Source organism: Aegilops tauschii, chromosome 2 (assembly GCF_002575655.3).
Source record: "Aegilops tauschii subsp. strangulata cultivar AL8/78 chromosome 2, Aet v6.0, whole genome shotgun sequence".
NCBI lineage: Eukaryota > Viridiplantae > Streptophyta > Magnoliopsida > Poales > Poaceae > Aegilops > Aegilops tauschii.
Genome location: NC_053036.3, coordinates 26062433 through 26084081, shown reverse-complemented (window position 1 = coordinate 26084081; position 21649 = coordinate 26062433).

The following is a 21649-nucleotide window of genomic DNA, read 5'->3' as shown; positions in this document are numbered from 1 at the left end:
TCTGAACATTCATGCCACAATAAAGAAAGTTACATTGAGAAATATGCTAGGTAGCATTCCGCATAAAAAAAATATGTTTTTATCATTTACCTACTCGAGGACGAGCATGAATTAAGCTTGGGGATGCTTGATACGTCTCCAACGTATCTATAATTTTTGATTGTTCCATGCTATTATATTATCTGTTTTGGATGTTTAATGGGCTTTATCATACACTTTTATATTATTTTTGGGACTAACCTATTAACCGGAGGCCCAGCCCAAATTGCTGTTTTTTGCCTATTTCAGTGTTTCACAGAAAAAGAATATCAAACGGAGTCCAAACGGAATGAAACCTTTTCGAATGTGATTTTCGGAACAAACGTGACCCAGAGGACTTGGAGTGGACGTCAAGGCATCAACGAGGAGGCCACGAGGTAGGGGGGCGCGCCCTCCACCCTCGTGGGCCCCTCGTGGCTCCACTGACCTACTTCTTCCTCCTATATATAGCTACGGACCCCGAAAACATCCAGGAGCACCACGAAACCCTATTCACTACAAAAAAACACACATCCGTGACATTTTGGGCCGAACAAATTTTTTTTTCTGTCATACTTATGACACTTCTATGATGATAATTGTGACAAAACCTGGTATCATCATAGATGTGGTGGGGTTTTACTTCTATGACAAAAAATCATGACAGAAATTGGGCTTTTCGTCCTGGGCGGGCCGGAGACGCAGCTGCATGACATTGTTTGGGCCGTCCATGACGGAAAAAACTGTGGTAGAAGCGAGGGCGCGGAAAATATCGGGGAGTCCCCGGTTACGGTGGGTGGTCGGGGGCCGAGCGATGCGCATTTCTCTCGTACGTACGCGCGTGTGTGCAAGGCATTGGGCTCTAACTGAACCCGAGCGATTGCACTGCACGCTACGCGTTACTGAACCCGAGCGATCGATCGATGGCTGTGAACTGCGGGGGGGGGGGGGGTGTGGATAAACATGATCCCGTGGTGTTGCCTCCGGATGAACAGTACCCCGATCGATCGAGCCGGTTGGGGCTGGATGAACAGGACCACCCCGTGGAGGGAAGGATGAACAGTAAACGGTGGAGGGCTGGATGAACAGTAGTCCGTGGAGGGGTGGTTGAACAGGAGCCCGTGGAGAGGGCTGGTTGAACAGTAGCCAGTGGAGTAGCGCGCGGTGGAGGCTGGATGAACAGGAGCCCGTGGATTAACAGTCGCAGGTGGAGGCTGGAGGAGGTCGACGGTGGATGAACAGTAGCCCGTGGAGGCTGGAGGGGGTCGACGGTGGAGATGAACAGTATCCTGTGGAGTACCGTTTTGCGGTACGCCACACCCCTCCCGATGAATAGGACCCCCGTTTCGACCGTAGTGCTCCAACACAAGTCCGTTTCCTCCATTTTGCGGTACGCCACCCCTCCCGATCAACAGGACCCCCGTTTCGACCATAGGAGGTCCGTTTCCTCCGTTTTCGGTACGCCAGACCCCTCCCGATGAACATGATCCCGTTTCGAACGTGGCCAGTCGAACACAAGGTCGTTTCCTCCGTTTTGCGGTACGCCAGGCCTTTCCATCGGCTGTTCCGTCCAAGCCCTCTCGATGAACACGACGACGCATTCCGTTCTGACCCAGCCGGTTGGCTCCCCATGAACACGACGACGACGTTGTTTCTCCGTTCCGACCCAGCCATGTACACGAGCCCTGGCCATACGTACGCGCGAGTAGGCGTTCGAGACCCCGCCCGTATGTACGTACGTGGCCGTATTTACTTTCTTGCACCCTGGCCGCTGTACGTACGTGTACATGCTACGTGCGCGCCTCTACTATGACACATGCACGCCTCTACATCGACCAGTATGTACGTACACGTTCGCGACCGGAATGACAATGCTACGTACACTTCGACCAGGTGGGTCCCGAATGTCATGTACTTCCTTGCGTGCGAAGATGTAGCTGGTGGGTCCCAGCAGTCAGGGGGGCTAATCGTTTTTTTTTTGTTTTTGCCCGGACGCACTTCCTTGCGTGCGAAGATGTAGCTGGTGGGTCCCAGCAGTCAGGGGGGAACTTTTTTTTCGAGAAATACGGTGGCCCGCCCGGTGGGTCCCCGCTGTCAGGTGGAGGAATAATTATTTAGCGCATAATAAGGAGGCACTTCCTTGCTGCGGCCGCGGACCCAGCTGTCGGCCTCTCCATGTATAGTCCACGTCCGATGGAAGCCGTTCCTTGACCACGTTGACCACACCGCGCCGAGAGCACCAGGGCGGTGGACGACGGCGAGGCCTAGGAAGGTGACGACGCAAAGCCGGGGAAGATGCGGCAGTGGATGCCCACGCGGAGAGGAGTATGAGGGTTCACTGGTTCGCTGCAGTGTGAGGCTGCCGTCGCCGCAGAATAACAGGGGGTGTGGGTGAGTAGAGGGATGGCCTGGCCAGCGGTGGGAGTAGTAGGGGGCGGTGAGGCCTCCGCCGCATCGCAGCTGGCCGCGGGAGGCAGGAGCACGAGGCACGACCGGTGCTGGTTTGGGCGGCTGGAGCAAGAAGACCAGAGGTTGAACAAGCACTACGGCCGTTGGATGGACATCGTATGGTCAGTGGAGCTAGAATCGTGCATATTGACTAAGTTGACAAAGCCCTCCGTCCCAGTCAACTTAGTAGGCCCACAAGTCAGCCTGCCAGTATACTGGGTCCCAGCTAGCAGGGGTAGTATTCATTTTTTTGTGCGTAATAAGGAGGCACTTCCTTGCGTGCGAAGATATAGCTGGTGGGTCCAAGCTGTCAGCGGCGGTAAGGTTTTTTCGCGAAATACAGAGGCCCTTTCGGTGGGTCCCAGATGTCAGGTGGAGGAATCATTATTTTGCGAGTAATAAGGAGGCATTTCCTTGTGTGCGGCTGTGGACCGAGCTGTCAGCCTCTCCACGTACAGTCCACTTCAGATGCATGTCGGTCGTTGACCACGTTGACCAGGCCGCGCTGAGAGCACCAGGGCGGTGGACGACGGCTGATAACCCACAAGTATAGGGGATCGCAACAGTTTTTGAGGGTAGAGTATTCAACCCAAATTTATTGATTCGACACAAGGGGAGCCAAAGAATATTCTCAAGTATTAGCAGCTGAGTTGTCAATTTAACCATACCTGGATAACTTAGTATCTGCAGCAATGTATTTAGTACCAAAGTAGTATGATAGTAACGGTAAAGTAAATAAGTGAATAACAATATGTGAGAAGTTCCTAGGCATTGGATCGGTGATGGAGAATTATGCCGGATGCGGTTCATCATGTAACAATCATAACATAGGGTGACACAGAACTAGCTCCAATTCATCAATGTAATGTAGGCATGTATTCAGAATATACTCATACATGCTTATGGAAAAGAACTTGCATGACATCTTTTGTCCTACCCTCCCGTGGCAGCGGGGTCCTATTGGAAACTAAGGGATATTAAGGCCTCCTTTTAATAGAGTACCGGACCAAAGCATTAACACTTAGTGAATACATGAACTCCTCAAACTACGGTCATCACCTGGAGTGGTACCGATTATTGTCACTTTGGGGTTGCCGGATCATAACACATAGTAGCTGACTATAGACTTGCAAGACAGGATCAAGAACTCACATATATTCATGAAAACATAATAGGTTCAGATCTGGAATCATGGCACTCGGGCCCTAGTGACAAGCATTAAGCATAGCAAAGTCATAGCAACATCAATCTCAGAACATAGTGGATACTAGGGATCAAACCCTAACAAATCTAACTCGATTACATGATAAATCTCATCCAACCCATCACCGTCCAGCAAGCCTACGATGGAATTACTCACGCACGGAGGTGAGCATCATGAAATTGGTGATGGAGGATGGTTGATGATGACGACGGCGATGGATTCCCCTCTCCGGAGCCCCGAACGGACTCCAGATCAGCCCTCCCGAGAGAGTTTAGGGCTTGGCGGCGGCTCCGTATCGTAAAACGCGATGAATCTTTCTCTCTGATTTTTTCTCCCCAAACATGAATATATAGAGTTGGAGTTGAGGTCGGTGGTGCTCCAGGGGGCCCACGAGGCAGGGGGCATGCCCGGGGGGCAGGCGCGCCCCCACCCTCGTGGAAAGGGTGTGGGCCCCCTGGCCTTGATTCTTTCGCCAGTATTTTTTATATTTTCCAAAAATAATCTCCGTTGTTTTTCAGGTCATTTCGAGAACTTTTATTTCTACAAAAAAATAACACAATGGCAATTCTGCTGAAAACAGCGTCAGTCCGGGTTAGTTCCATTCAAATCATGCAAGTTAGAGTCCAAAACAAGGGCAAAACTGTTTGGAAAAGTAGATACGACGGAGACGTATCAAAGGCGAGGCCTAGGAAGGGAACGACACGGAGGCAGGGAAGACTCGGCAGTTGTTTCCCACACGGAGGGGAGTACGACTGTACGAGGGTTTACTGGTTCATCTGCCGTCGCCGGAGAATAACAGCAGGTGTGGGTGAGTAGAGGGATGGCTAGGCGAGCGATGGGAGTACGGTGGGGCGGTGAGGCCTGCGCGGCAGCACAGCCGGCCGCGGGGAGGAGGGAGCAGGCAGTCCCGCCGACGTTTGTTTGAGCGGCTGGAGCAGGAAGAGCAGAGATTGAAGAAGCACGACGGCCGTTGGATGGAAATCCAACAGTCACTGCTTGTGCGTCAACCTTTTTTTAGGAAAGCATTAAATCTGTGGAAAACAGCATACATCCCATCTGCCATTATTTCTAATAATTTGCAGCCCATTTGCTAATTCTTAAGGTTTTTTTTGGAGCCCATATTCTTTTTGTTAGCATTACAGCCCATATTGTGGCCATGGTTAAAAAATTATACGAAATTTTGCATATTTCAGTGCGGTCCGTACTGTTTTTAATCCCGAAATTTCGAGTCACATTCAAACTGATTTTCAAAATAAATGTATATCAATAGAAAATCCAACAAATTGTCCACGCATAAAAATCAATGCAATTTAAAATCTCAAAATGAAAAAAATAAAATTGAAACTAATTGTCGGTTTGATGTGTTTAAAAAATGTACAGCCCATTTCTCATTACTGATAGGCCATTTTCTCAGCCAGCCGAATGAAGCTCTCCTCGTCTTGAAAGATTTGCAGCCCAACAGGCCTGACAAAGCGACTTACTTGGCAAATCACAAAAAAACTAGGCTGTGGCCGTGGACCCAGCTGCGGCCGTGGATCCAACTGTCAGCCTCTCCACGAACAGTACTCTTCCGATGGAAGTCGGTCGTTGACCACATTGACCACGCCACACCGAGAGCACCAAGGCAGTGGACGACGGCGAGGCATAGGAAGGGGACGACACAGAGCCGGGGAAGACGCGGCAGTGGATGCCCACACGGAGAGGAGTACGAGGGTTCACTGGTTCAGCTGCGGTGTGAGGATGCCGTCACCGCAGAATAACAGGGTGTGTGGGTGAGTGGAGGGATGGCCTGACCAGCGGTGGGAGTAGTATGCGGGCGGTTGGGCCTCCGCGGCAGCACAGCCGGCCACAGGAGGCAGGAGCAGGCGGCACGAGCGGCGCTTCTTTGGGTGGCTGGAGCAAGAAGACCAGAGATTGAAGAAGCACTATGGCCGTTGGATGGACATCGTACCGTCACTGGAGCTAGAATCGTTCATATTGACTAAGTTGACAAAGCCCTCTGTCCCCGTCAACTTAGTAGGCCCACAAGTCAGTCACCCACTATGGTGGGTCCTAGCTAGCAGGGGGTATTCATTTTTTTGTGCGTCATAATGTGGCACTTCCTTGCGTCCGAAGATATCTGGTGGATCCGACCTGTCAGCAGGGGGAACATTTTTTCCGCGAAATACAGAAGACCTTCCCGTGGGTCCTAGCTGTCAGGTGGAGGAATCATTATTTTGCGCGTAATAAGGAGGCATTTCCTTGCGTGTGGCCGTGGACCCAGCTGTCAGCCTCTCCACGTAGTCCACTTCTGATGGATGTCGTTCAGTGACCGCGTTGACCAGGCCGCGCCGAGAGCATCAGGGCGGTGGACGACGGCGAGGCCTAGGAAGGGAACGACACGGAGGCAGGGAAGACTCGGCAGTTGTTTCCCACGCGGAGGGGAGTAAGACTATACGAGGGTTTACTGGTTCGTCTGCCGTCGCCAGAGAATAACAGCAGGTGTGGGTGAGTAGAGGGATGGCTAGGCCAGCGATGGGAGTACGGTGGGGCGGTGAGGCCTGCGCGGCAGCACAGCCGGCCGCGGGGAGGAGGGAGCAGGCAGTCCCGCCGACGTTTGTTTGAGCGGCTGGAGCAGGAAGAGCAGAGATTGAAGAAGCACGACGGCCGTTGGATGGAAATCCAACAGTCACTGCTTGTGCGTCAACCTTTTTTAGGAAAGCATTAAATCTGTGGAAAACAGCATACATCCCATCTGCCATTATTTCTAATAATTTGCAGCCCATTTGCTAATTCTTAAGGTTTTTTTTGGAGCCCATATTCTTTTTGTTAGCATTACAGCCCATATTGTGGCCATGGTTAAAAAATTATACGAAATTTTGCATATTTCAGTGCGGTCCGTACTGTTTTTAATCCCGAAATTTCGAGTCACATTCAAACTGATTTTCAAAATAAATGTATATCAATAGAAAATCCAACAAATTGTCCACGCATAAAAATCAATGCAATTTAAAATCTCAAAATGAAAAAAATAAAATTGAAACTAATTGTCGGTTTGATGTGTTTAAAAAATGTACAGCCCATTTCTCATTACTGATAGGCCATTTTCTCAGCCAGCCGAATGAAGCTCTCCTCGTCTTGAAAGATTTGCAGCCCAACAGGCCTGACAAAGCGACTTACTTGGCAAATCACAAAAAAACTAGGCTGTGGCCGTGGACCCAGCTGCGGCCGTGGATCCAACTGTCAGCCTCTCCACGAACAGTACTCTTCCGATGGAAGTCGGTCGTTGACCACATTGACCACGCCACACCGAGAGCACCAAGGCAGTGGACGACGGCGAGGCATAGGAAGGGGACGACACAGAGCCGGGGAAGACGCGGCAGTGGATGCCCACACGGAGAGGAGTACGAGGGTTCACTGGTTCAGCTGCGGTGTGAGGATGCCGTCACCGCAGAATAACAGGGTGTGTGGGTGAGTGGAGGGATGGCCTGACCAGCGGTGGGAGTAGTATGCGGGCGGTTGGGCCTCCGCGGCAGCACAGCCGGCCACAGGAGGCAGGAGCAGGCGGCACGACCGGCGCTTCTTTGGGCGGCTGGAGCAAGAAGACCAGAGATTGAAGAAGCACTATGGCCGTTGGATGGACATCGTACCGTCACTGGAGCTAGAATCGTTCATATTGACTAAGTTGACAAAGCCCTCTGTCCCCGTCAACTTAGTAGGCCCACAAGTCAGTCACCCACTATGGTGGGTCCTAGCTAGCAGGGGGTATTCATTTTTTTGTGCGTCATAATGTGGCACTTCCTTGCGTCCGAAGATATCTGGTGGATCCGACCTGTCAGCAGGGGGAACATTTTTTCCGCGAAATACAGAAGCCCTTCCCGTGGGTCCTAGCTGTCAGGTGGAGGAATCATTATTTTGCGCGTAATAAGGAGGCATTTCCTTGCGTGTGGCCGTGGACCCAGCTGTCAGCCTCTCCACGTAGTCCACTTCTGATGGATGTCGTTCAGTGACCGCGTTGACCAGGCCGCGCCGAGAGCATCAGGGCGGTGGACGACGGCGAGGCCTAGGAAGGGAACGACACGGAGGCAGGGAAGACTCGGCAGTTGTTTCCCACGCGGAGGGGAGTAAGACTATACGAGGGTTTACTGGTTCGTCTGCCGTCGCCAGAGAATAACAGCAGGTGTGGGTGAGTAGAGGGATGGCTAGGCCAGCGATGGGAGTACGGTGGGGCGGTGAGGCCTGCGCGGCAGCACAGCCGGCCGCGGGGAGGAGGGAGCAGGCAGTCCCGCCGACGTTTGTTTGAGCGGCTGGAGCAGGAAGAGCAGAGATTGAAGAAGCACGACGGCCGTTGGATGGAAATCCAACAGTCACTGCTTGTGCGTCAACCTTTTTTAGGAAAGCATTAAATCTGTGGAAAACAGCATACATCCCATCTGCCATTATTTCTAATAATTTGCAGCCCATTTGCTAATTCTTAAGGTTTTTTTTGGAGCCCATATTCTTTTTGTTAGCATTACAGCCCATATTGTGGCCATGGTTAAAAAATTATACGAAATTTTGCATATTTCAGTGCGGTCCGTACTGTTTTTAATCACTAAATTTCGAGTCACATTCAAACTGATTTTCAAAATAAATGTATATCAATAGAAAATCCAACAAATTGTCCACGCATAAAAATCAATGCAATTTAAAATCTCAAAATGAAAAAAATAAAATTGAAACTAATTGTCGGTTTGATGTGTTTAAAAAATGTACAGCCCATTTCTCATTACTGATAGGCCATTTTCTCAGCCAGCCGAATGAAGCTCTCCTCGTCTTGAAAGATTTGCAGCCCAACAGGCCTGACAAAGCGACTTACTTGGCAAATCACAAAAAAACTAGGCTGTGGCCGTGGACCCAGCTGCGGCCGTGGATCCAACTGTCAGCCTCTCCACGAACAGTACTCTTCCGATGGAAGTCGGTCGTTGACCACATTGACCACGCCACACCGAGAGCACCAAGGCAGTGGACGACGGCGAGGCATAGGAAGGGGACGACACAGAGCCGGGGAAGACGCGGCAGTGGATGCCCACACGGAGAGGAGTACGAGGGTTCACTGGTTCAGCTGCGGTGTGAGGATGCCGTCACCGCAGAATAACAGGGTGTGTGGGTGAGTGGAGGGATGGCCTGACCAGCGGTGGGAGTAGTATGCGGGCGGTTGGGCCTCCGCGGCAGCACAGCCGGCCACAGGAGGCAGGAGCAGGCGGCACGACCGGCGCTTCTTTGGGCGGCTGGAGCAAGAAGACCAGAGATTGAAGAAGCACTATGGCCGTTGGATGGACATCGTACCGTCACTGGAGCTAGAATCGTTCATATTGACTAAGTTGACAAAGCCCTCTGTCCCCGTCAACTTAGTAGGCCCACAAGTCAGTCACCCACTATGGTGGGTCCTAGCTAGCAGGGGGTATTCATTTTTTTGTGCGTCATAATGTGGCACTTCCTTGCGTCCGAAGATATCTGGTGGATCCGACCTGTCAGCAGGGGGAACATTTTTTCCGCGAAATACAGAAGCCCTTCCCGTGGGTCCTAGCTGTCAGGTGGAGGAATCATTATTTTGCGCGTAATAAGGAGGCATTTCCTTGCGTGTGGCCGTGGACCCAGCTGTCAGCCTCTCCACGTAGTCCACTTCTGATGGATGTCGTTCAGTGACCGCGTTGACCAGGCCGCGCCGAGAGCATCAGGGCGGTGGACGACGGCGAGGCCTAGGAAGGGAACGACACGGAGGCAGGGAAGACTCGGCAGTTGTTTCCCACGCGGAGGGGAGTAAGACTATACGAGGGTTTACTGGTTCGTCTGCCGTCGCCAGAGAATAACAGCAGGTGTGGGTGAGTAGAGGGATGGCTAGGCCAGCGATGGGAGTACGGTGGGGCGGTGAGGCCTGCGCGGCAGCACAGCCGGCCGCGGGGAGGAGGGAGCAGGCAGTCCCGCCGACGTTTGTTTGAGCGGCTGGAGCAGGAAGAGCAGAGATTGAAGAAGCACGACGGCCGTTGGATGGAAATCCAACAGTCACTGCTTGTGCGTCAACCTTTTTTAGGAAAGCATTAAATCTGTGGAAAACAGCATACATCCCATCTGCCATTATTTCTAATAATTTGCAGCCCATTTGCTAATTCTTAAGGTTTTTTTTGGAGCCCATATTCTTTTTGTTAGCATTACAGCCCATATTGTGGCCATGGTTAAAAAATTATACGAAATTTTGCATATTTCAGTGCGGTCCGTACTGTTTTTAATCACTAAATTTCGAGTCACATTCAAACTGATTTTCAAAATAAATGTATATCAATAGAAAATCCAACAAATTGTCCACGCATAAAAATCAATGCAATTTAAAATCTCAAAATGAAAAAAATAAAATTGAAACTAATTGTCGGTTTGATGTGTTTAAAAAATGTACAGCCCATTTCTCATTACTGATAGGCCATTTTCTCAGCCAGCCGAATGAAGCTCTCCTCGTCTTGAAAGATTTGCAGCCCAACAGGCCTGACAAAGCGACTTACTTGGCAAATCACAAAAAAACTAGGCTGTGGCCGTGGACCCAGCTGCGGCCGTGGATCCAACTGCCAGCCTCTCCACGAACAGTACTCTTCCGATGGAAGTCGGTCGTTGACCACATTGACCACGCCACACCGAGAGCACCAAGGCAGTGGACGACGGCGAGGCATAGGAAGGGGACGACACAGAGCCGGGGAAGACGCGGCAGTGGATGCCCACACGGAGAGGAGTACGAGGGTTCACTGGTTCAGCTGCGGTGTGAGGATGCCGTCACCGCAGAATAACAGGGTGTGTGGGTGAGTGGAGGGATGGCCTGACCAGCGGTGGGAGTAGTATGCGGGCGGTTGGGCCTCCGCGGCAGCACAGCCGGCCACAGGAGGCAGGAGCAGGCGGCACGACCGGCGCTTCTTTGGGCGGCTGGAGCAAGAAGACCAGAGATTGAAGAAGCACTATGGCCGTTGGATGGACATCGTACCGTCACTGGAGCTAGAATCGTTCATATTGACTAAGTTGACAAAGCCCTCTGTCCCCGTCAACTTAGTAGGCCCACAAGTCAGTCACCCACTATGGTGGGTCCTAGCTAGCAGGGGGTATTCATTTTTTTGTGCGTCATAATGTGGCACTTCCTTGCGTCCGAAGATATCTGGTGGATCCGACCTGTCAGCAGGGGGAACATTTTTTCCGCGAAATACAGAAGCCCTTCCCGTGGGTCCTAGCTGTCAGGTGGAGGAATCATTATTTTGCGCGTAATAAGGAGGCATTTCCTTGCGTGTGGCCGTGGACCCAGCTGTCAGCCTCTCCACGTAGTCCACTTCTGATGGATGTCGTTCAGTGACCGCGTTGACCAGGCCGCGCCGAGAGCATCAGGGCGGTGGACGACGGCGAGGCCTAGGAAGGGAACGACACGGAGGCAGGGAAGACTCGGCAGTTGTTTCCCACGCGGAGGGGAGTAAGACTATACGAGGGTTTACTGGTTCGTCTGCCGTCGCCAGAGAATAACAGCAGGTGTGGGTGAGTAGAGGGATGGCTAGGCCAGCGATGGGAGTACGGTGGGGCGGTGAGGCCTGCGCGGCAGCACAGCCGGCCGCGGGGAGGAGGGAGCAGGCAGTCCCGCCGACGTTTGTTTGAGCGGCTGGAGCAGGAAGAGCAGAGATTGAAGAAGCACGACGGCCGTTGGATGGAAATCCAACAGTCACTGCTTGTGCGTCAACCTTTTTTAGGAAAGCATTAAATCTGTGGAAAACAGCATACATCCCATCTGCCATTATTTCTAATAATTTGCAGCCCATTTGCTAATTCTTAAGGTTTTTTTTGGAGCCCATATTCTTTTTGTTAGCATTACAGCCCATATTGTGGCCATGGTTAAAAAATTATACGAAATTTTGCATATTTCAGTGCGGTCCGTACTGTTTTTAATCCCGAAATTTCGAGTCACATTCAAACTGATTTTCAAAATAAATGTATATCAATAGAAAATCCAACAAATTGTCCACGCATAAAAATCAATGCAATTTAAAATCTCAAAATGAAAAAAATAAAATTGAAACTAATTGTCGGTTTGATGTGTTTAAAAAATGTACAGCCCATTTCTCATTACTGATAGGCCATTTTCTCAGCCAGCCGAATGAAGCTCTCCTCGTCTTGAAAGATTTGCAGCCCAACAGGCCTGACAAAGCGACTTACTTGGCAAATCACAAAAAAACTAGGCTGTGGCCGTGGACCCAGCTGCGGCCGTGGATCCAACTGTCAGCCTCTCCACGAACAGTACTCTTCCGATGGAAGTCGGTCGTTGACCACATTGACCACGCCACACCGAGAGCACCAAGGCAGTGGACGACGGCGAGGCATAGGAAGGGGACGACACAGAGCCGGGGAAGACGCGGCAGTGGATGCCCACACGGAGAGGAGTACGAGGGTTCACTGGTTCAGCTGCGGTGTGAGGATGCCGTCACCGCAGAATAACAGGGTGTGTGGGTGAGTGGAGGGATGGCCTGACCAGCGGTGGGAGTAGTATGCGGGCGGTTGGGCCTCCGCGGCAGCACAGCCGGCCACAGGAGGCAGGAGCAGGCGGCACGACCGGCGCTTCTTTGGGCGGCTGGAGCAAGAAGACCAGAGATTGAAGAAGCACTATGGCCGTTGGATGGACATCGTACCGTCACTGGAGCTAGAATCGTTCATATTGACTAAGTTGACAAAGCCCTCTGTCCCCGTCAACTTAGTAGGCCCACAAGTCAGTCACCCACTATGGTGGGTCCTAGCTAGCAGGGGGTATTCATTTTTTTGTGCGTCATAATGTGGCACTTCCTTGCGTCCGAAGATATCTGGTGGATCCGACCTGTCAGCAGGGGGAACATTTTTTCCGCGAAATACAGAAGCCCTTCCCGTGGGTCCTAGCTGTCAGGTGGAGGAATCATTATTTTGCGCGTAATAAGGAGGCATTTCCTTGCGTGTGGCCGTGGACCCAGCTGTCAGCCTCTCCACGTAGTCCACTTCTGATGGATGTCGTTCAGTGACCGCGTTGACCAGGCCGCGCCGAGAGCATCAGGGCGGTGGACGACGGCGAGGCCTAGGAAGGGAACGACACGGAGGCAGGGAAGACTCGGCAGTTGTTTCCCACGCGGAGGGGAGTAAGACTATACGAGGGTTTACTGGTTCGTCTGCCGTCGCCAGAGAATAACAGCAGGTGTGGGTGAGTAGAGGGATGGCTAGGCCAGCGATGGGAGTACGGTGGGGCGGTGAGGCCTGCGCGGCAGCATAGCCGGCCGCGGGAGGAGGGAGTAGGCAGTCCCGCCGGCGCTTGTTTGAGCGGCTGGAGCAGGAAAATCAGAGATTGAAGAAGCACGACAGCTATTGGATGGACATCCAACAGTCACTACTCTCGTGTGCATTATTTCTAATAATGTACAACCCATTTGTTAATTCTTAAGAATTTTTTTGGAGCCCATCTTCTTTTTGTTAGCATTACACCCCATATTGTGGCCACGGTTAAAAAGTATACGAATTTTTTGCATATTTCGGTGCGGTCAACTGTTTTTAATCCTGAAATATCGATTCACATTCAAACTATTTTGAAAAATAATTTATATAAATATAAAATCCAAATAATTGTCCACGCATAAAAACCAATGGAATTTAAAATCTTGTAATGAAAAAAAATTGAAACTAATTCCCGGTTTGATGTGTTTAAAAAATGTACAACCCATTTCTGGGCAAACCGAATGAAACTCTCCTCGTCTTGAAAGATTTGCAGCCCAGCAGGGCTGATAAGGCAAGTAGGTCTCGTTTGGGTATTTCTTTAAAAAAATAGAACTGGGCTAGCCATTTTCAGCAAGAAAAAAACACAACTGGGCTCATGATGTGGTAAACATAAATAAAACCCTCGCTAGACGGGCCACAGCCCCCGCACAGCCCCGTTGTTACCCTGATCCGTCGCTAAAACTAGTATAAATAACAACTGCTTGTTCCTAAAAAAAAGCTGTGCGACCTGCTGGGTCCCTGGTGTCAGCCGCTCGTAGTGTAATTCTCTCGTTTATTGACTACGTTGACAATGGCGTGAGCCCCAGATGTACAACCATTAGGAGGAACCATATTTTTGGGCTTGTAATATAGAGGCACTTGCTTGCGTACTACCATGACGCTGGTGGGTCCCTACTGTCATCCTCTCCACGTACAGTCATCTCCTTGTTCCTCTCGGTTGTTGACGACGTTGACAACGCAAGGGGGCGGCGCACCGCGCACGGCGAGCGAACAAAGGCCGCAAGGTGCAGGACGACGGCGAGGCCTTAGAGGGAACGAACAGGAGCCATGGAAGATGCGCCGGTCCGGTCGCAGGCGGAGGGGAGTACGAGGGTTGACTGGTTCGGTGCGGGTGCGTGTTGGGGCTGAAGTCGCCGGAGAATAACAGGACGTGTGGGGGAATAGAGGGAGGGACTGGCCAACGTTGGAGGGTACGCACGGTAGGGTGGCGGAGGCGCAGCCAGCCATGGGAGGCGGGAGGAGGCGGAGCCGACGGGGTGGTTTGGTTTGGGTGGCTGGAGGAAGAAGAAGACAAGAGATAGAAGATACACGACAGATGTTGGATGTCAATCCAACGGCTGGTAGGCAGAATCATGTGTTGACTGGCTAGTAAGTCGACACCACCTTGGATAGGCTATTTCCTCGCGTGTCGTAAATGTCAGAATCCAAATCTGTCACGGTCATGTAGCCCTTCCTATGAAAATTTACAGGCCATTTGATGTGCTAGTTGGAAATAAGTTTGTGGGTGCTGGTGGGGGCTAATCACTTGGCTTCGGTAATGCACAGTGAGCTCAAGCAGCCGGCGAGAGTGATGTTATTTCCCTTGGTTGGGATTTGTTAGTTGTTACAATATTTCACACTAAATTAAACGATTGGCAAGCCATTTGCCTTGCTTCAAAGAAAATATGACAGTCACAGCCGAGTTGAAAAGGGCAAGAACATCTAACTCCGGCTTACAAACTGTACAAAAGCACGAGGATTAATTGTTCATCAGGTTTACAAAAAACCCAGGTTGAAAAGGGCAACAATATCTAACTCCAGCACTATTTTTGGCAGTCACAGTCAAATGGATCGGTCAGGTCCATAGAATGAACATCCTGGGTCGTAAAATTTACTGGATTATCATGTTCAGAAGCTCTTTTGCCCACCTGAAACTCCTTTTTTTGCTCTTCCACATACCCATCCGTGAAAACCATGCTGCTGATAAACTTAAGCCTGATGGACAATAGTAACCTCGCATTCAGCAGGAAGAATGTGACAATTCTAGTGTTTGCACGTTTGGCTACATATCGTTCTAGCGTTATTGTCTTCAATCGAATCTCATGAGAAGTGAGAAACTCCCGATGCTTACGAATCCACCGATTGGTTATAACTTTCTTACCCCGTCCTGTTGCCTAAATAGACATGAAGATTGAAAACAGTTAAGGTCTAAAAAAAGGAGTGTCGAAAGAGCAACAACTGAACGGTTAATTCTAGTACACTATATGCAGGCTTCCAATGTGCGTGAAATTATCACCTTTATATACAACTTCTCTAGACATGGAAAGCATTGCAGCAAGCCAATAATCTTGTTCAGATCAAAACTATTCATTTGGATATATAAGATCTTGACAGAATCCAGCAGCATTGATAGGCCATCCATGGAGAAACTCTTCATTGGGCATAGAACATAATATTAGTAGAAAATGTGTACTCCAAGATGACATATAACTTATGCGCAGAAATTTAAAATGCAGCTTATGGTTACAAGTGTAGATGATAATGTAATGTACCTGAAGAACTGTGGAGCCAAACACCATATTGAAATGAGCACAGAGATCATGTATTACACCCATGGTATCCAGTTTAGGTGCAGAGAGGACAGTTATTTGCAACGGTGAATAACTAGAATCAGTGATGAACCTTTGAGGTGAAGGGGCATCTTGGATGATGAGCTGCCTTCCGTCAAAACAAATTCCAATTCTTACAAGGTTAGGCGACTTTATTTGGGGACAACCGATTCTAACTGTGAAAACAAGCACCAAGCACTCTAGGGCAGGGCAACTGGAGTGGATGATGTTGTGCAATGAGGCCTCCGATATACGAACCCGCACAAGTGAAAGTTTCTTCAGAAATGGGAGTCGAAGGTTTAGTACCAGATTGTCTGGTAGGTCGCACACCGCAAAGGTGGCGGTGTGGAGAGAGGAGGAAAACCGCGAGATGGACATCGGTGCTGAGGGCACAGGTAGATGGCATTCGGTATCTGGTAGGTGATTTCCAGGGGAATAGTAGAACTCAAGCAGCTGTAGTTCTGTGAATTCAGGGGATTTCAGCCAGGCGTCCACCGTGCAAGGCATGGTATGCTTGCTCAGGTAGCATGACGGGATGCAGAGGCTTTGAACGGAGCCCTGGTGGGAGGAGATGATGGCTCTGGGTCATCAAAATCATTGAAGAGAGATAGCTGATGACAGTCGAGGTTAAGGAGCAATGCGTGCCACAGAGGGCGCCACCGAATTGAGAGGACTTGGGTGCGGCAGCAATCCTTGGTGGGGAGAAACGAGATGATCTCCCCAAGGACGGCGTCCGGGAGATCGCTGATGCGGTCCACCCGAGATTCTACGGGTTCCTGGGATCCGGTGGGGGTGGGGTCGCCGCTTATCCCCACGCTGCCGGGTGCTGGATCTACAACAGGCGTCGCCGCTGGCGGGAGCCTCATCTTCTTGGCGATGGGGTCAGCCGACTCCATTTTCCTCTAGGGCGTCGCGTCGTGTTCACGGATTTGAGCAGAGTAATGAATGACGAGACTAGTTGTAGTGCGAGTGAAGAAGAAGGGGAGGTGGGGTTTTTCTGTAGTAGTGAGGAAGAAGGGGAGCTAGGGTTTTCTGTAGGAGTGAGGTGAGGAATTTGGGGGTACAAGTGGAGCGAGCTGACGTGAGGTGGATGGGAGTGAGGAGGAAGAATAACGCACATGTTTTTTGGGGGGCGGTGTGCTGGGTGTGGGTAGCGCCTCTCATTCAGTAAATATATGGACTTTTGAAATGATTTTAATATTTACTAGGGTGGATGGGCTTTTTTTGTCTTGGGCCCAAAGAAAAAATTACTACTAGTACAGTGGAGACACTCTACAGCTACGCTGAAAAACAATTACTACTAGTACAGTGGATACAATACCGCTTCTGGCTCCTCCTAGGTCATCAAAACGTCTCCCTCTACTAAATGTCGTTATACTTTTGTTCACCGACATGCGGGCCATGCACCGTGCGGGCCCAAATGCCATCCACCAAATTAGAAGGCAGTATGCATGCGGAGAGTCACCCCGGTCGTAGCGCGACAATAACGAGCCGTCGTATCACAAAACCCCACCTCCCCGCAGTCTAAGTTTGACAGACGAAGCAACCATCATTTCACTCTTCACTGAATCCCCTTCTCCCTCACCGTCTTCAAGAAAGGCAACACTTGAATCTTCCAATGTTCTTCTCTCCCAACGAAGGGAAGGTAAGCGGATCCGTGATGTTGGTATATTTTCGTTCAGAGAAAAAAAAAGAACTTTTGCAAAGCAGTAACCGATCCTCACTCTCTTTTTTGTTTCATTGTCATTGCGATTGTGTTTTCCTTTCAGTGGTCTCCTAGTATTCGTCAGTTTCATGATGGACGAAGGAGAACCAGGCAAAGATCTGCCGATATTGGAGCAGACGCGGGAGGCTGATCCCCACGAGACAGAGAGCTCCAAGAAGATGGAGGCAGCCACCGAGCCGACCCCAGATACGCTCACGGCCACTACTGAGATGGTCAATGCCCCATTTGAGGTTACAGCCCCCGTGGCACTGCAGGAGCAGTTTTCCCCCTTCGAGGATGTGTCCCCCCCCCCCGCTAAGCTGCCCAAGGTGATTTTCTTCGTTGCCGATCTCGATTGTGGTTTTTCATCTAAGTATGTGGCGATGAATAATGCAAAATTTTATTAGCTTCAATGCCATGCTATACATAGTGGTTTAAATAACTTGTGTTTCTTATACTGGAAAGTAATTCAGAATTTGTTTCTGTTTCCATTAGAGCCCTGATGCAGACAAGGATTGTGTGGTTGTACATGTCACTCGCAACGAGGCGGATGACCTGAATATACGCACTGGGAAAACAGAGTTTTTAGGCTGTTGGATCCTGGAAGCCATTTGCGCTTATACCAATGAAGAGTTGTATTCCAGCCTCACTGTTGTCAGGCGTGTTGTCCAGGGTGTACTGAAGCACAAGAAGTTCAAAGCTACTCCTTCGTTTGTGAGGCATACTGTTCTTGTCAAGCTTACGTAGGAAGAGGACGTGGCATGCCTCCACAAACAAGTTTATGAGTGGCAAGGCCACAAGATTTTCTTCATGAAGGTTCACAGGACTGAGCTGCTGCCGGACGTCCTCGATGATGTTCATGGCAAGGTCCGTCTTGTGTCCAACCCAAATTAGATCGAGGCATGAAATACTTACCCTAGCTAGTGTTTAATAGTAGTTTGGATTCTGTCTAATTATCCGAACCTTGCCTGTTATCGAGCCCTCTGGGGCTAGTACTCTGTTTGAATCCGTCTATGGGAACTGCTGCTACTTTTGTGTGCCCGTGAATCATCGTAATTGTTGCCGAAATAGATGCGTCCTCACTAGTATTTTCATACGAGCAGTGTGTGTTTTGATGAAATATAGTACTCGTTCGAGAACTGTGCGCCGACGTATACATAACTACTTGTAAACACTATTGGTGCTACCCCACTTGTAAGCAGTTGTGCAAAACACGGCACATTGCCTCGGCTCGCTTCAACACTAGGCTATCGACCAGCTAACAATCAACAATCTGTTGTCTGACATATAAGCAACTATGTATCTTGTTACAGTGGTTCATGCAGTTAACTGCGGTCACAATGTAAATTCCAAACGTTCACATGCTAGTCCAGCGTTCATGTGGAACACTCACATTAAACTCGGCTTCATAAAAAACTTGAAAAGCATAAGTTAAGAAATTTTATACATCTCAATGATTCATAGAACATAACAAACATATACTAGTTAATAGCAACAGACAAAGTTGTGAGAAGGTTTACAAATCAGGAAAAAACAAGCAAGGCTTCTCTCAGCAAAGGGCCTCCCGGCAGGCTTAAATTTCCTGGAGTTCACTCTGGTTTTTTCTTGTTGTCACCATCCAGGGTTAGGTTCTCTCGTTCCAAAATAACCAATTATAATTGTGTTCTCAGCTGGAATGCTGAACTGAACCATGCACTGTACTGACCAGCTGAAAGTCTTGTGCATTCCACTAAATTTAAGCGCCGCTATTTGCAGAAATACGCAGACCACAATGCCTCTTGTCCGCGCACCTGTCCCAAAAACCTCCGTGCAGCCGTGCCAGCTTGTCGTCGGTCCATGGATGAACTGGCGAAAAGTGCATTCCGGACTAGGATGCAGATGTTTTCGCTCGTCCCTGCACTGCAATCAGGAAGTAAAACGTATGAATCAGCTTCTTTTAGACTGCGTTGGTCATTCTACCTAGTAACTACCAATGAGGGAATACCTGGAAGACGGGTGGTTAGACGACGGCAACGAGGGATAGCCATCTCATTTTGCGCAGTTCTACTAAAACTGAGGTGTGTGCTTTTGATTGCGTGGATAGAAACGATACGGAGACAGACATCCCGAAACGATATGGAGACAGACATCCCTGTTTGCGCAAATACGAAATACGGTTATTTAAACAGTGACAGATATTTGCAGTGGCGTATGATTAATAGTAGCATCTATTGTGTTTTAATTGGCACTAGATTGACATTATGAAATTGTCCTTAAGTAAGTAGCATCACATCACATCAACACTGCCACTAGATTAACATGCAGAACAATAGCATTAGTATTACTGTCATGAGAGTAGCACATGGTCAGTAAATGTGCAATCAAATTTGTGCAGTTCCACTGGGATGAAGCAATGTTAGCGGTGTGAGATTTGAGTGTAACTGCAAAAACACAATTCATGGGAAATAAAGCAAGACGGAAGCACTTCGTAAAATGGTGGTGGCATTGCTTCAATTTATCGACGACACTTGACCATTACTTATAGTGACAATAGGTGGCATTGCTTAATGCTTCATGTGATTTTACATTAACGGTAGCGATATGGGCGTAGGGACAGCAGAGGCATAAAGTGGTGAGGCAGATGTGGTTGCCGAGAGAGGCAAACACTCAGGCAGCATGTCTGCATTTGTCCCATTTTTTATCTCCTCGGCAACATTTTCCTATGTGAGCACAGGAAATCTAGACCTGCTCATTCTCATTTGCGTTGTCCCCCAACACCCGTCACTTTCTTTCCTTTTCAACCAAGAGATAGGTCCAATTCCCCCCACCCTTCGCCATCCACCATGCTTTCTTCGTCTTTTCAACCAAGAGACCGGTTGGGTAGCCAGTATCTACTACTTTCCCATGTTTCCTCTTAGAACCAAGTCCTAGATTCATGCTACAGCTTTCCCACTTTCTTCCCTGTTTGAACCAACTCTTAGAGTCGACTGTATGAACTAGCTTTACCTCTAATAATAGTAAAAGTCTAGGTAGCTTTGGAACAGCGGACGGAAGTAGAAAAAGATCCACACGAAGCCAAGTGGGGAGCTGGGGCAGTAGAGTAAGGCAGGTTTCGAAGGAATATATACCTGAGGGTCGCCGACATGTGGCAAAGACGGCGTCGGGAGGCCGCATCTTGGCCACAATACCGCAGGGAGGAAGAAGGGGTCGGAGGCCCTCCGGAGCCGGCCCTCTCTCGGAGAGAACGGCACGGCCGCCGATCGGGACGCGCGGGCAGCCGTTGGTCTCCTCCCTCGCCACCGACGACAGCGTGAACGATGCACCAACACCCCTGCCCCGGTCGAGGTTGTCTAGCCGGATTTGTGACCAGCCGTGAGCTGAGAGAGAGAGAGTGTGGCCACCTATGTCTTGCTTAGATCTGGAGAGCATGAGAGAGTGAACGAGAGGAACCCTAGTAAAGCAAGCGCTAAGGCTCCTTCTTATATATGTAGTGGAGTGATTTTGTTGTACCAGCTTCAAAAAAATGCGCGCCTACGTGTACCCGCGAGTGGGTGTGAGAGAACTAGTGCGTGCGTGCACCGCTTCTCTTCGTGAGAGTACAATATACTATGCCCAAAGAACATTCGCCACAAGAGTAATGGTATAAGTGTGTGACGTGTGAGCTAAAATAAAATGTGCGCGACGTCTTTTGTTTTTTGGAAGTTCTGAGGGTAGGGTGTGAAGAGCACATATGTGTGTGACGTCTACCTGCAGATAGACGGTGGGTGCGAGAGGACTCGGGAGGGTGCGTGTGCGTGAGAGAGAGGGGGGCACGTATCAATGCAATGCATGTGTCCGTAAATCATTATCCGACAAACGTTCGCCACAAGCCTTTTCCTGACGAACGCCGTAAGAATCGTTAAATCGGCATCCGACAGTGTCAGTTTTGCCATGTCATTTAACAGAACAGCCACTCCTCCTACACACAAATCTTCCACGTGAGTGTTTGCAACTGCCGTATGCTCCCTCCGTTCCAAAATGCAGTGCATATAGCTTTATTGAAAATTCAAACCTCGCAAACTTTTACCGAGTTTTCGTGTACCAAATTGCACATGTAGAATACCCTATATATATCATTTCATTCATCTTCGAGAGGTAACTATAAAGATGGGGGAGGAGTCTTCAAAGAAAGACCATCGTATCAACTGCAGCAATTTCAACCATCCTTTGGTGTGAATGAATATCATAGGAAATCTATATGATTTGATTTTTATAGGATTTTTTCCTTTAGAGCCAATTGGTTCATAGGAATAGATTCATATACTCCACATATCAAAGGAAATAAACATGGTATCATTTCTATAGCTTTAGAGCCACTTGTTCATATGCATGGATTCCTATACTCCCAGAATTTCAAAGGAAAATAAACATTAGCGTATATTCAATAGGAAAGTTCCTATG